Source organism: Microtus ochrogaster, unplaced genomic scaffold (assembly GCF_000317375.1).
Source record: "Microtus ochrogaster isolate Prairie Vole_2 unplaced genomic scaffold, MicOch1.0 UNK2, whole genome shotgun sequence".
NCBI lineage: Eukaryota > Metazoa > Chordata > Mammalia > Rodentia > Cricetidae > Microtus > Microtus ochrogaster.
Genome location: NW_004949100.1, coordinates 12,380,410 through 12,392,164, shown reverse-complemented (window position 1 = coordinate 12,392,164; position 11,755 = coordinate 12,380,410).

Below are 11,755 nucleotides of genomic sequence, written 5' to 3'. Positions count from 1 at the left end.
AGTAGATTCAGAGCAAGTCAGATGTGCCTTATTAAGAAGTAATATAGCCATGTGACAGAACATAGATTAAAATAATATAGCACAATTCAGTTGTTAGAGTTAGTTGGCAAAAATCCTAAGCTAAAGATAAGCTTTCCTAATTAATAAGGAGTCTCAGGGTCTTTATTTAGGGACTGGCAATTCAAAGATAGTCTGACAATAAAATCCTACTACACAAAACTCTAGATTGAGACACAGTAACAAAAGATTTTGCTTGTTGCACCATTCAGGTGGATTTCTTGAAATATTCATGTATTTTCGTAATATATTTTCTTATTATAATATCTTTATGATATTTATGAAGTAAATTAAGTGACCTTTTTCCCTCAAAAGTGTGTGTGTGTGTGTGTGTGTGTGTGTATGTGTGTGTGTGTATTTTTATATTGAAAAGCTGGGTTAGCAGAAATGTAAATTTTGGATAAAAATATTTCCCTAAAAGCTTTCTTCTCCCTCAATAACTTTTAAATAAAAATTTTTATAAATATTCTAGTTAGATGTGACTCTTATTTTGGCATAATTTAATTACCATAGTTTTCTTTCTTCCTGCTGTATTTTTAGCAGGTTTAGTTAATACACAAAGTTCATTAGCTAAAGCCACCAAGAATAGAACACGAGAATAAATTAATGTATCACAAGAAATTAAATGCAACATGTTCATAATTGTATAAAAGTTGTAGTAAAATTATCTTATGAGATTTTATAGTTTTATTTTAAAATATTTGCACCTATTTGAATACTTTTGCACTTTATTATCATTATTATTATTTGCAATTATCTGAAAATCTAAAAATAAATTTATCCCCTTTGCTTCCCCAAGTCATCCAGTTTAAAAGGTCTGGTTTCTAGGTATCTATTTGTATCTGTAACATTTATCTTGTCATTCCTCATAATTTATGAATCATTTTCTGTATATTTGTAATATTATAATCTGCCATAATTTTTCAGCATGAAGATGAGTGAATTAAATGAATAAATAATGAATAAATCAAAGCATTATCAGGGGGAAACAATTACCAGAGATCTATTTCCCCTAAGGGTAACATTTATTTCCAAGTCCACAGATGCGAAAAACCAGAGTGTGGTTAAGTGGAGCAAGGCAGTATGGGCTGTACTTGCAGAAATAGTTCATCCTCCTTGGCTGTCAGCTCTTCCATCGACAGCCTGGTGGGGCCATGCACCAGGATCTTCTAAGTGACTATGGGTGGAAACTAAATTGGATATATAGTTTTCAGTGAAGAAGTTTTTCTCACCACAGCTAACTGGTGCTATGACCTTCTGAAACAAAATATGATAGTATCCCAGGTGCAACTATCCATGGAAACATCATGGACATACACAGATTCTGAATTTTTTGTGGAGAAGTAGATAATTAGGCTTGTTAGAAAGAAAAAGAAATAAACACAAAGATGGTAACCAATGGAGAACTACCCATGGCCAGTTAGCATCCTAGGGAAATCTGTAACTTCAACTTCAAAACCTGAGTAAGCAACCGACATACAAGTGTTACAACAGTTGTATTCTAACAACTTGACAAATAACAGCAAACTATTTCACATCATGCACTTTAGTAGGTCCCATGTGAAGAAAACCTGTCTAAAATGTTTGCTCACCTCTTCCCTTTACACTTCTGGAAGCCATTGGGTAATAAGGCCAGATACCTAGGGTTGGCGGTTTGGAAGCAGAGTTTCCAGAATGTAATCCGTCAACAGAAGGACAATTATCTCATCTTAATATTGCTATCTTTTCTTAAGAATAAGATGCTAATAAAATAATAATAGTAATAAGGGGGAGGTAAATAACAAATTTTTTAAATATTTTATTAATTTTATTGAGCTATACATTTTTCTCTGCTCCCTTCCCTTTCTCTTCCCTCCTTCTACCCTATCCCATAGTCCCCACGCTCCAATTTACTCAGGAGATCTTGTCTTTTTCTATTTCCTATGTAGATGAGATCCATGTATGTCTCTCTTAGGGTCCTCATTGCTGTCTAGGTTCTCAAGGATTGTGAATTGTAGGCTGGTTTTCTTTGTTTTATGTCTAAAAGTCATTTATGAGTGAGAACATATAATGTTTATCTTTCTGGGTCTAAGTCACCTCACTCAGAATGATGTTTTCTAGATCATTTGCCTGAAAATTTAAAGATGTCATTAATTTTTTCTGCTGTGTTGTACTCTATTGTATAAATGTACCACATTTTCCTTATCCATTCTTTGATCGGGGGGAATTTAGGTTGTTTCCAGGTTCTGGCTATTACAAACAATGATGCTATGAACATGTCCTTGTGTTACGATTGAACATCCTTTGGGTATATACCCAAAAGTGGTATTGTTAGGTCTTGAGGAAATTTGTTTCCAAATTTTCTGAGAAATCACCACACTGACATCCAAAGTAGCTGTACCAGCTTGCATTCTGACCAGCAATGCAGGAGTGTTCCTTTTACCCCACAACCTTTCAGCATAAGTTGTCATGAGTGTTTTTGATCTTGGCCATTCTTACAGGTATAAGATGGAATCTCAGAGTTATTTTGATTTGCATTTCTCTGATGGCTAAGAATGTTGAACATTTCCTTAAGTGTCCTTCAGCCATTTCAGATTCCTCTGTTGAGAATTCTCTGTTCAGGTCTATATACCATTTTTTTAACTGGGTTATTTGTTCTTTTGATGACCAATTTCTTGAGTTCTTTGTGTATTTTGGAGATCACTCCTTTGCCCAATGTGGGGTTGGTGAAGATCTTTTCCCATTATGTAGGCTGCCGTTTTGTTTTGTTGACTGTGTCCTTTTCTTTATAGAAGCTTCTCAGCTTCAGGACGTCCCATTTATTAATTATTTCTCTCAGTGTCTATGCTACTGGAGTTAAATTTAGAAAGTGGTCTCCTATGTCAATACAAATAACGAAAATTTGGTTTGAAAATGCCACAATAAAATCTTATCCTTTGTAAACTAATAAAGAATTTTAAAATTTGTTCGTTAAAGAAAGGGATAAGACATTAAGAAAAGAGAATATTTTTCAACCATCAGAGTTTCCTGAAAAAAAGAAGTATGTGAGACACATAATTTATGATACATATCACCTATAAAATACATGACAAGGGTCATATTACTAACTGCTACATAGAAGATAAAATTTTCTCTGAATTTTTTTTTAATATTTGTGCTATTTTGTAAAACATAACATTGGACAATTATGTCTTACCAGTTTAAAGTGATAGATGATCCCCCTTTTTTGTTTCTACATATGAGTGGCAACAGGACAGAATCCAAAACAGAATCCATATTGTTGGAGTGGTGTTCAATATAAGATACAAAGTTCCACCTGGAGAGTGACTCTTTAGAGCACCTTTATGCATTGATGGCAGGTAAGATCACTCATGCTGACATATTAAACATAAAATATAGTGTGATTTTTCTGAGCTGATGATCTCCTAAGAATAAACCAAAGGTAGAAAGTTTGGACACTGGCCCCTTATTCTCCCAGTACAGACTTAGGTGCTGTGAAGTGTTAAGAGAAGTCTATGGCCAATCTATGAAGGTTCTGAAAGGCAAGGGTACTGGCCCAACACCAAAGTCCCTGACATTGCTGATACATTTCTACAGACCAGATAATATGGCCTTTGATGCTATCTTTTACCCTGTAGATTTTAGGAAGTCTGTAGCGGAAGGTTTTCGACTAAAAGAAAAGCTCCCACTAGAACTTTGTTAGGACCTGAATCAAGGCAGAAGAAAGCACACAGACAAGCAGAACAGGATACAGCAAACCCTCCTGGCAAGAATAATGCCCTGGAGGTGAAAGCAAGTTCGAAGGGCTCACAATAACCATTTCACTCTTGCCATTTACTTTGTCCTGGTGACTAAGGAAGAAACTTGAGCTGTTACAGATGGCTTCATGCTTAGCCTGGAGAGATCATTTTACTCAGAAAACTGGGCTTGCCAGAAACCCTTCCGTTTGCCAGCTTGAAACTTGCACATAATGAGACTTGATACATGTACAAGTTGGAACTCTACAATTCACTGAAAAGCTTCAAGCCCATACTGAAAACCTATTCTTTCACCATGGATATGCAACATATCAGTAGCATAATTCTATTAAGTGAAAAGGGTATGCTCTGCCAACCCAAGCACAATGGCCTAAGAAACATAGTATGAATAAGGATGTTCTCAAACTTCTTTCACAGTAGAATTAAATAAACTATAACCTATAGGAGAGTCAGATCGAAGACAAAGCTCCAAACTATCTGGAATATCTTACACTAATGGACCCAAACCAGTACCCTAAATTGTGTTTAGCAAAGTTAATAGCTAACAGTTGCGTATGGATAAGTCCTCTGTAACACAGAAGACAATATCAAAATGCAAAAAAAACATAATAAAAATAACTTTATTCTTAGAGAAATAACAAGTTAATAATGGTGCCAGGGTAAATTTCCCCAAATCTATGAGTGAGCCGCTATCTATAATTCCAAATACGTAAGAGCTGAATGAAGTGAACTTGATTAACTGAAACTGGCCCCTGAGTTGTATGTCTAGTACAATCTCTTATTAATTCTGCCAAAGCAGCACGTATAAACAAAAGACACATGTCTTTCTCCTCTACATTTGTGAAATTAATACTTAAGAATATAAGCGGTTTGTCTGAGAAGCATAAAGTGTGTCAAACCTGTGAAAACAGAGATTTGACATAGTAAAAGGTAAGGCAGGAGTAACAGAAATGAGACCCAAATACACTGATGGGCAAAAGAAGGAGGAACAGTGGGAAGGGAAGAAAGGAAGAAGGGAGATAATAACAGAGAGAAGTCTGCATTCAACTGAGCATATCTACAGGTAAGCTTTATCCCCTGCACTGTCTCCATTCTCTGGAAGAATTTAACAAGGATTTAAAAAGAAATGACTGCCAGCAATACCAGAAATGGGTTAAAAATTTGAGTCCTTCACAGAGAACTCTCATGAAAATTCCAAAACTTAAATCACTAGTTTCAATAAAGCTAGAGGGATAGAATACTGTGTGAATAGGCAATGTGCGGAGTTGGGATTAGATTCAGGTGAAACACAAAATTTAGAACTAGTAGAGAAAATTTGGGACTGGATTGTAATTAGAGAAAGTGGTGGCTGAACTATTAAAATTATTTATCAGCTGAACTTTGCATTGTCTTCTTATATGTATAAAGGCATAGAAATAACATGACTAGCCTCACAAACTTGGCTTTTTATGGGAAACCAGCATTCCAATTCTATTCCTTGCACACCTATCAACCAAATCGGATTAGTTACCATCTCTTCATCACTCACCCTTCTTACTCCAAGACTGGGTCATTGTCAAAGGCAAGCGATGTTGTCTGACCCAAGGCATAATGGGTGGAGAGCTTTTGTTGTGAAGTTCAACTCCAAGGCAGTAGTGACAGGATCTGTTCCCACACATTTGGCAAGTGAGATGAATCTAGGGCCAGATCCATTGGGTAACTCCTGGGGAGGTGATATTCCACTAGGATTCAGGAGAGAAGCCATGTGAGGATGAAAAATAGTTTTCACTGGGGTTGTCCTCTGTTCCCATACCTCTAAGGCACATTGCGTGTTTGTGTGGTAGTGTGGGTTTTGGGAGGGATTCCTTCGGTGGTTGATATCCTGGATCCAGGCTTACATTCCATCTCTTTTTACTCTTTAACATGATTCATATCTGCCCTCATTTCTGAAGGTCAATATACATGGAAGGAATTTGAAACTAGAAGAAAAGTGCTCCAAACGAACAGGTACGACTGCTGCCCGAGGAAAGGACACGGATGTTTGTATAAAATACCCAGAACAGCAGTGCCGGCTGAATAACATCACACATGCAGTAAGCGGGGACTGGGTTTAGCGTGGATTAGATTTATTTCTCTTTCCAGGAAAGCTCTCTTGGGGACTCTAAATGGTTAAAGCAGTGAACCTCCATATGGGTTAGGGCAGGCCATAAGAAAATCTCTGCATATGCTATATTTTGGCTACTAGCCCCTCACCTCAATTTGAACTCTGATTCATTTCTTTTTCCTGCTGAACCTGGACACCATGATCAATAATGGATTTGTGATAGGACTACATTGACAGTTCTCTTACCCTATTTGACATATGTGTGAGCCATCCCCTCCATCAACAGTCAGCCCATTAAATAAACCCTCATCTCTGAACTCTTTTTTAAAAAGTCACTTAGATATGTGAAAAGAAAAAAAAATGTGTTACTGTATATGGCTTGAAGACAGAATGTCTAAAAGCAGCCCTATTGCCTTCTTTTGTATCGTGACTATATAGAAAGCATTAAGTGTCACCACATCCACAGCTGTGAGTTCAGATAAATTGACTAAAAGATTTCAGCACCTGAAATGTACTTTACTTCTTGGACTCGGGTGGATGAGTAAAATCTAATGAGAGAATGAAAAGGAAAATCAGTAAGGATTAATGTAGAATAAGTGTGAGAAAAACACTCACAGAAATTGCCATCTAGAGACTGATATTCTATATCCAGGAAACAGACATCTAGATAATCATCCTCTGGGGAGGGCTCAGCAGCTCCTCACTCATCAGGCTCTATGGCTTCTTCTCTTCTGACCTATCCCTGTTCCACATGTCATATACACCTCGTCTCATCTGGATACCAAGTGAGGGTTTACGATGACATTGTCATACGTATACATCATTGTCCCTTGTTCATAATCACCCCTATGTACTCCTCATCCCCCTTACATTCCTCCTTCTACGTGTCATTTTTTTTTACGCTATTCTGTTTTCTTCAGCCATGTTAATACAGCAAATGTTGAAATCCCTATTTCCCCTTCTAGTTGTCATTGAGGTTAAGAATGATATGAACACTTGCAAGACTTGATTAAATGTGCAGACATAACCCCATTCCTGTCTAGCAGCACAGGAATCTGAAGAGGGTTTGCTTTTTTTTTCTCATAACATAGTCTTTTTTTCTTTCTGGACAATATTTCCAAATTTATGGGCCAGTAATGCTCTCATGAAGATTTTAAAAGCCATCTTACTCTAACAGTTTACATAAAGAAGGAAAACTGATATAAATGGCAGAATCTTTTAAGTATTCATATGAAGTGTAAAGTTTATTTTTGCCTACTACTGAATTTTAGAAGATGGAAATATTGACACTAAGATTATTTGACAATGCTGGTCCTTTGAGATTCTGACCAATATATTAACAAAAAGAATATAGCATTATAAATACATATTCACACAATTAAATGAGTGTGTTTATGGATAAATATATCTATAAAAATTCATGCAGATCAAAAATATACATATATTTTGAGAAGGGTGGTTTATCTATACCTGCATATTTTAGGAGGAAGGCAAGTGATTCAAATTGTATCTCAGTTTGTGAGTGTTCTACAAACTAGCTTAACTACCTTGACCAAAATAAATTAGGAAATAAACCAGTCTGTTGCAGTTATTGAAGAACCATGGCAAATGCTATACATAAAAGTGTCTGAGCTGAATATCTATGCTTACATAAATATTTGAATGTATAACATGAACTTTTGATTGTTAATTACTAAAACAGACTTTAATAACAGTGAACACTCAATCAAAAGTCACAATGATCCAATGTGATCCATTCTAGCTACCCACAAAGTATGCCTAAAAATCAGTGTTCTCAACCCAGGCTCAGTTTCCAGAAATAGATTTCTATTCCATGATGCTAGAGCTAGCAACATAGTCCACATTTTGAGACCAGTGTTGTTGGATTTAAATGCTACCTCTGCATTGATAACTGTGAGATACATTGATACTGTGATAACTGTGGGACATAAACACACAAACAACAACACTGGGGATGTGGATTTTAAATAATGAGATTGTGATATCTATAAGTAATACTATGGCATATGTTAAAGAAATTATAGTGCTTGAAACTCCTTCTAAATATTCAGCAAGTGAAAGGGGTTTTATGGTGTGTGAGTGCACATGCATGCATGCTTGTGGAGCATATGTATATGCATCTATATGATAGTGTCTATTGAGGCCAGAAGAGGGTGCTGCCCTGGACCTGAAGTGACCAGTGCAGATACCAACAAATAAACTCAGGTCCTTTGTGTAGATGGGGACTGGTCGTTTCATTTCCCAACCACCCAGAGCTAAATAATCACACAAAAACTCAACACTGTTTGGCTAATGAATCAAGTATATTCCTGGCTAAATCTTAAATTAAAAAAATTTCTATTAAGCTATGTATCACCACAAGGCTGTGGCCTACCAGTAAGGTTCCAGCAGCACATTTTTCCCTTGGCAGCTACATGGCATCTATTTTACTCCACCTATTCTCTCTCTATATGTCTTCCAGCCTGGCCATATCCTGCCCTGCCAAAAGCCAAATCAGCTTTATTCATTAAGCAATAAAAGCAACACATATGCCGAAGGATATCCTACATCACTCTGAAAGAGTATCAATCACTCTTAACCACTGAGCCATCTTACTGACCCTAAAAAAATATTTTTAAAATAAGCTTCTAAATGTCTAGGTAACTATCAAAGCATTTCAGTGTGCAATTAATATATATATACATATATATGTATATATATATACTTGTATATAATGTAACATATATTGCTACAGCTATAATTTCCCCCTCAAAACGCTTTAGCAAAGATATTCACTAATGTTCTGCTAGATTATGCAAAACAGCATATTGTCTTAGGGAAGAAAGGTCAACACAGGTGTATTGCCTGGTTTTATGTCAACTTGGCACAAGGTAGAGTGGTTATAAAGGAGGGAACCTTGTTTTAGAAACTGTTTTGGCTGTAGGCCATTTTCTTAATTAGTGATTGATGGGGGAGAGCCCAGCCCATTATGAGTAATGCCATCCCTGGACTGGTGATCCTCAGTTCTATAAGAAAGCAAGCTAAGCAACCCAGTAAGCAGCACCCATTCACAGCCTCGGCATCAGCTCCTGCCTCCTGGTCCCTGCCTTGACTGAGTTCCTGACTTTCTTCAGTGATGGCCTAAAATGTGGAAGGATACACCAAATAGACCCTTTCCTCCCCAACTTGCTCTTAGTCCTCACAGCAATAGAACCATAACTAAGACACAAGTCTAAATAATTATTCATAATGTATCTATTGATCAAAATTAGCTATGAGTATACACATGGAGTGTGGACATCAGGGGAAACATAGGTCAGACGTTGAGAGGCTGTGGAGAAAAAGATGACTGTACATGAATACGATAGTGTACGGACAAAGGGTAGAATTTCAAAGAAGGTGAAAGGGGCAAGGGAAAGCAGAATAGGAATGCTTGCCCACAGATACGGGCTGACATGGATCCTAGCCTTTAAGGAACGTGAGAGGGCCCCAATAAGGAAAGAGGAAGGGAAAGTGATTACCAACCACACCAGCTCAAATTGTGAATACGGGATGTGAGAAGAGGAAATCCTTAGATAGCTGGTGAGAATTATGCCAGTTTTTCCCACGATATAAAGAACTGTTACAGAGGCTGTCACCTCTGAAGCCCTAATGTCGCTTTCCCACTACACAGTCACTTTCGAGTATCATTGTTATAGTAATTACTGTATTCATAGCCTTCACTGAAGGTTTATATAAATAAGAAACACATCCAAATTTTAAAATTATATATGACAAAATAGAGGAGGACATAGGATATAAATATGATAAGCATAATATCTGATCTAATCAAAATATGTGGCATTTAGTAGAAAAATTTATATAATTTTGGTATGTTTTGAAAATAAAAAACACTTCAAATGAGATGTGTTAGCTTGATTTTTTTCTTAGTAGTGTTAATGATAGCTTCATTTAATCATTCCATGATATAAATATACATCAAAATATACTATCTGGGTGCAGATGCACATACCTGCTATGTCAGCACTTGGAAACTAAGGTTAAAAAGTCCCTTAAGGTCAAAGCCAGCCTGGGTTGCACAGTGAAGTCCTAAACACTCCCTAGCCTGGGCTATACAGTGAAGTCCTGACTACCAGCCCCAGCCTCAGCTACACAGTAAAGCCCTAACCACCAGCCATCCTGGGCTACAGAGTGAAGCCCTAATCACCCCCGAGTCTGGGCTACAGAGTGAGGCCCTAAGCACCCACACTCCCCAGTCTGGGTTACAGAATGATGCCCTAGGCACTTCCACTTCCAAAAAATCAGTAAGCAAGCAAATCCCATATAGCCCATAAATATATAATATAGAATAATATTACTTCTCAGTTATCAATAAAATTTCAAATATTTTAATAATGTGATCAAGTAAAAACACTCATTTGTTTTATTTAAAGAATGTTATTTTCTAGGAAGGTAATAGTACATATAATCCAATATATATGATATATATATGACTATATACATGACATTGTGCTTCCACTGTTTTAATTTATTTTCCTAATCACTGCTTTACTAATTTATCAGAGATGTCATTCATAACATTTCAAGTACACTATAAGTCAGACTCTAGATCATGAAATGAAGTCATGGAACAGGTTACTTACTTTCACGTTCAGATTTACCATTTGGCAGTGGATGACCTCAGACACTTCATCTAACCTCTATGCTTTTCACCTCTTCATGTATAAAATTAATGAAAATCATACCATTGAAGTTTTAGACTTTTTATACCTTAAAAACCTTGTTTAACAATTTTAAATATTTAGTTATTTCTTTACCATATTCTTGGTACTTTTTTAAAACAGTCTTTCTTATAATGAGTGTCTTTGTTTTCTAATATATACTATTACTTCCCCTAACAAGTTTTTTTGACAAAAATATCACAATAGATGCTGCTGAATTCTGAGGTCTGAAACAATTCAGCAAAGGTGCCGTAATTAAATCCTGTACATTACTGGAGAGATGACCCTTTGATTCCTTGTGATTGTGTTTCAGTCTTATGCATTATAATGTCTCTTTTAAAATTCTGATGTGATTTGAGGCTTCTACTTTATTTTCAGTCAAGCTTAAGGATCTTAATGTTTTAGTTCATCATTTTAAGAATGACTATTATCTTAACCATTTGTAGTGATAGGATTGCTACTATTGAATACATATCCAAAGTAATGTATAGCCATGCCTTAAAGAGGTATTTACACATTCAATTCGTTACTACATTATTCACAACCATAGTGCAACAATGGATAGATGGATAAAGACACAAGATTATGTAAACAGATCAAATACTATACAGTAATAAAAATGAAATATGGACTGTGTTAGTCAGCTTTCTGTCACTATACCAAAATACTTAAGATAATAAACTTAGAAAGAAACATGCTTCATATGGATCATGGCTTTAGAAGTTCAAGTATATGATTAAAGAGGCCTAAACTTTGAGCCTGTACCAAGGGAAGTCCATGATGTAGGGAGTCCATGGTAGAATAGAATTGCTTCCATCATGAGACATAGAGCAAAAAGGGTACTAGGGGATATATCCCTAGTAACTTAAATATCACTTTCTAGACCCCAGTTCTAAACCCCAATAGCAACACTGTGGAGACCAAGTCTCTGATACATAGCCCTTTGGAGGACATATGTTTTCCAAACTATGGCTCCAACATCTGTGAAAACACGGATGACCCTAGACTGCATTACACTAAATGAAGTATATTTTCATAGAAATACTAACATTATATGATTTCTCTTAGATATAGAATCATAGATCCTGTGGTAGTTAGGGAATAGGAGAAAGTGTTAGGGTACAGGAGAAATATTGGCAGAAGTACTAACAAGAAGA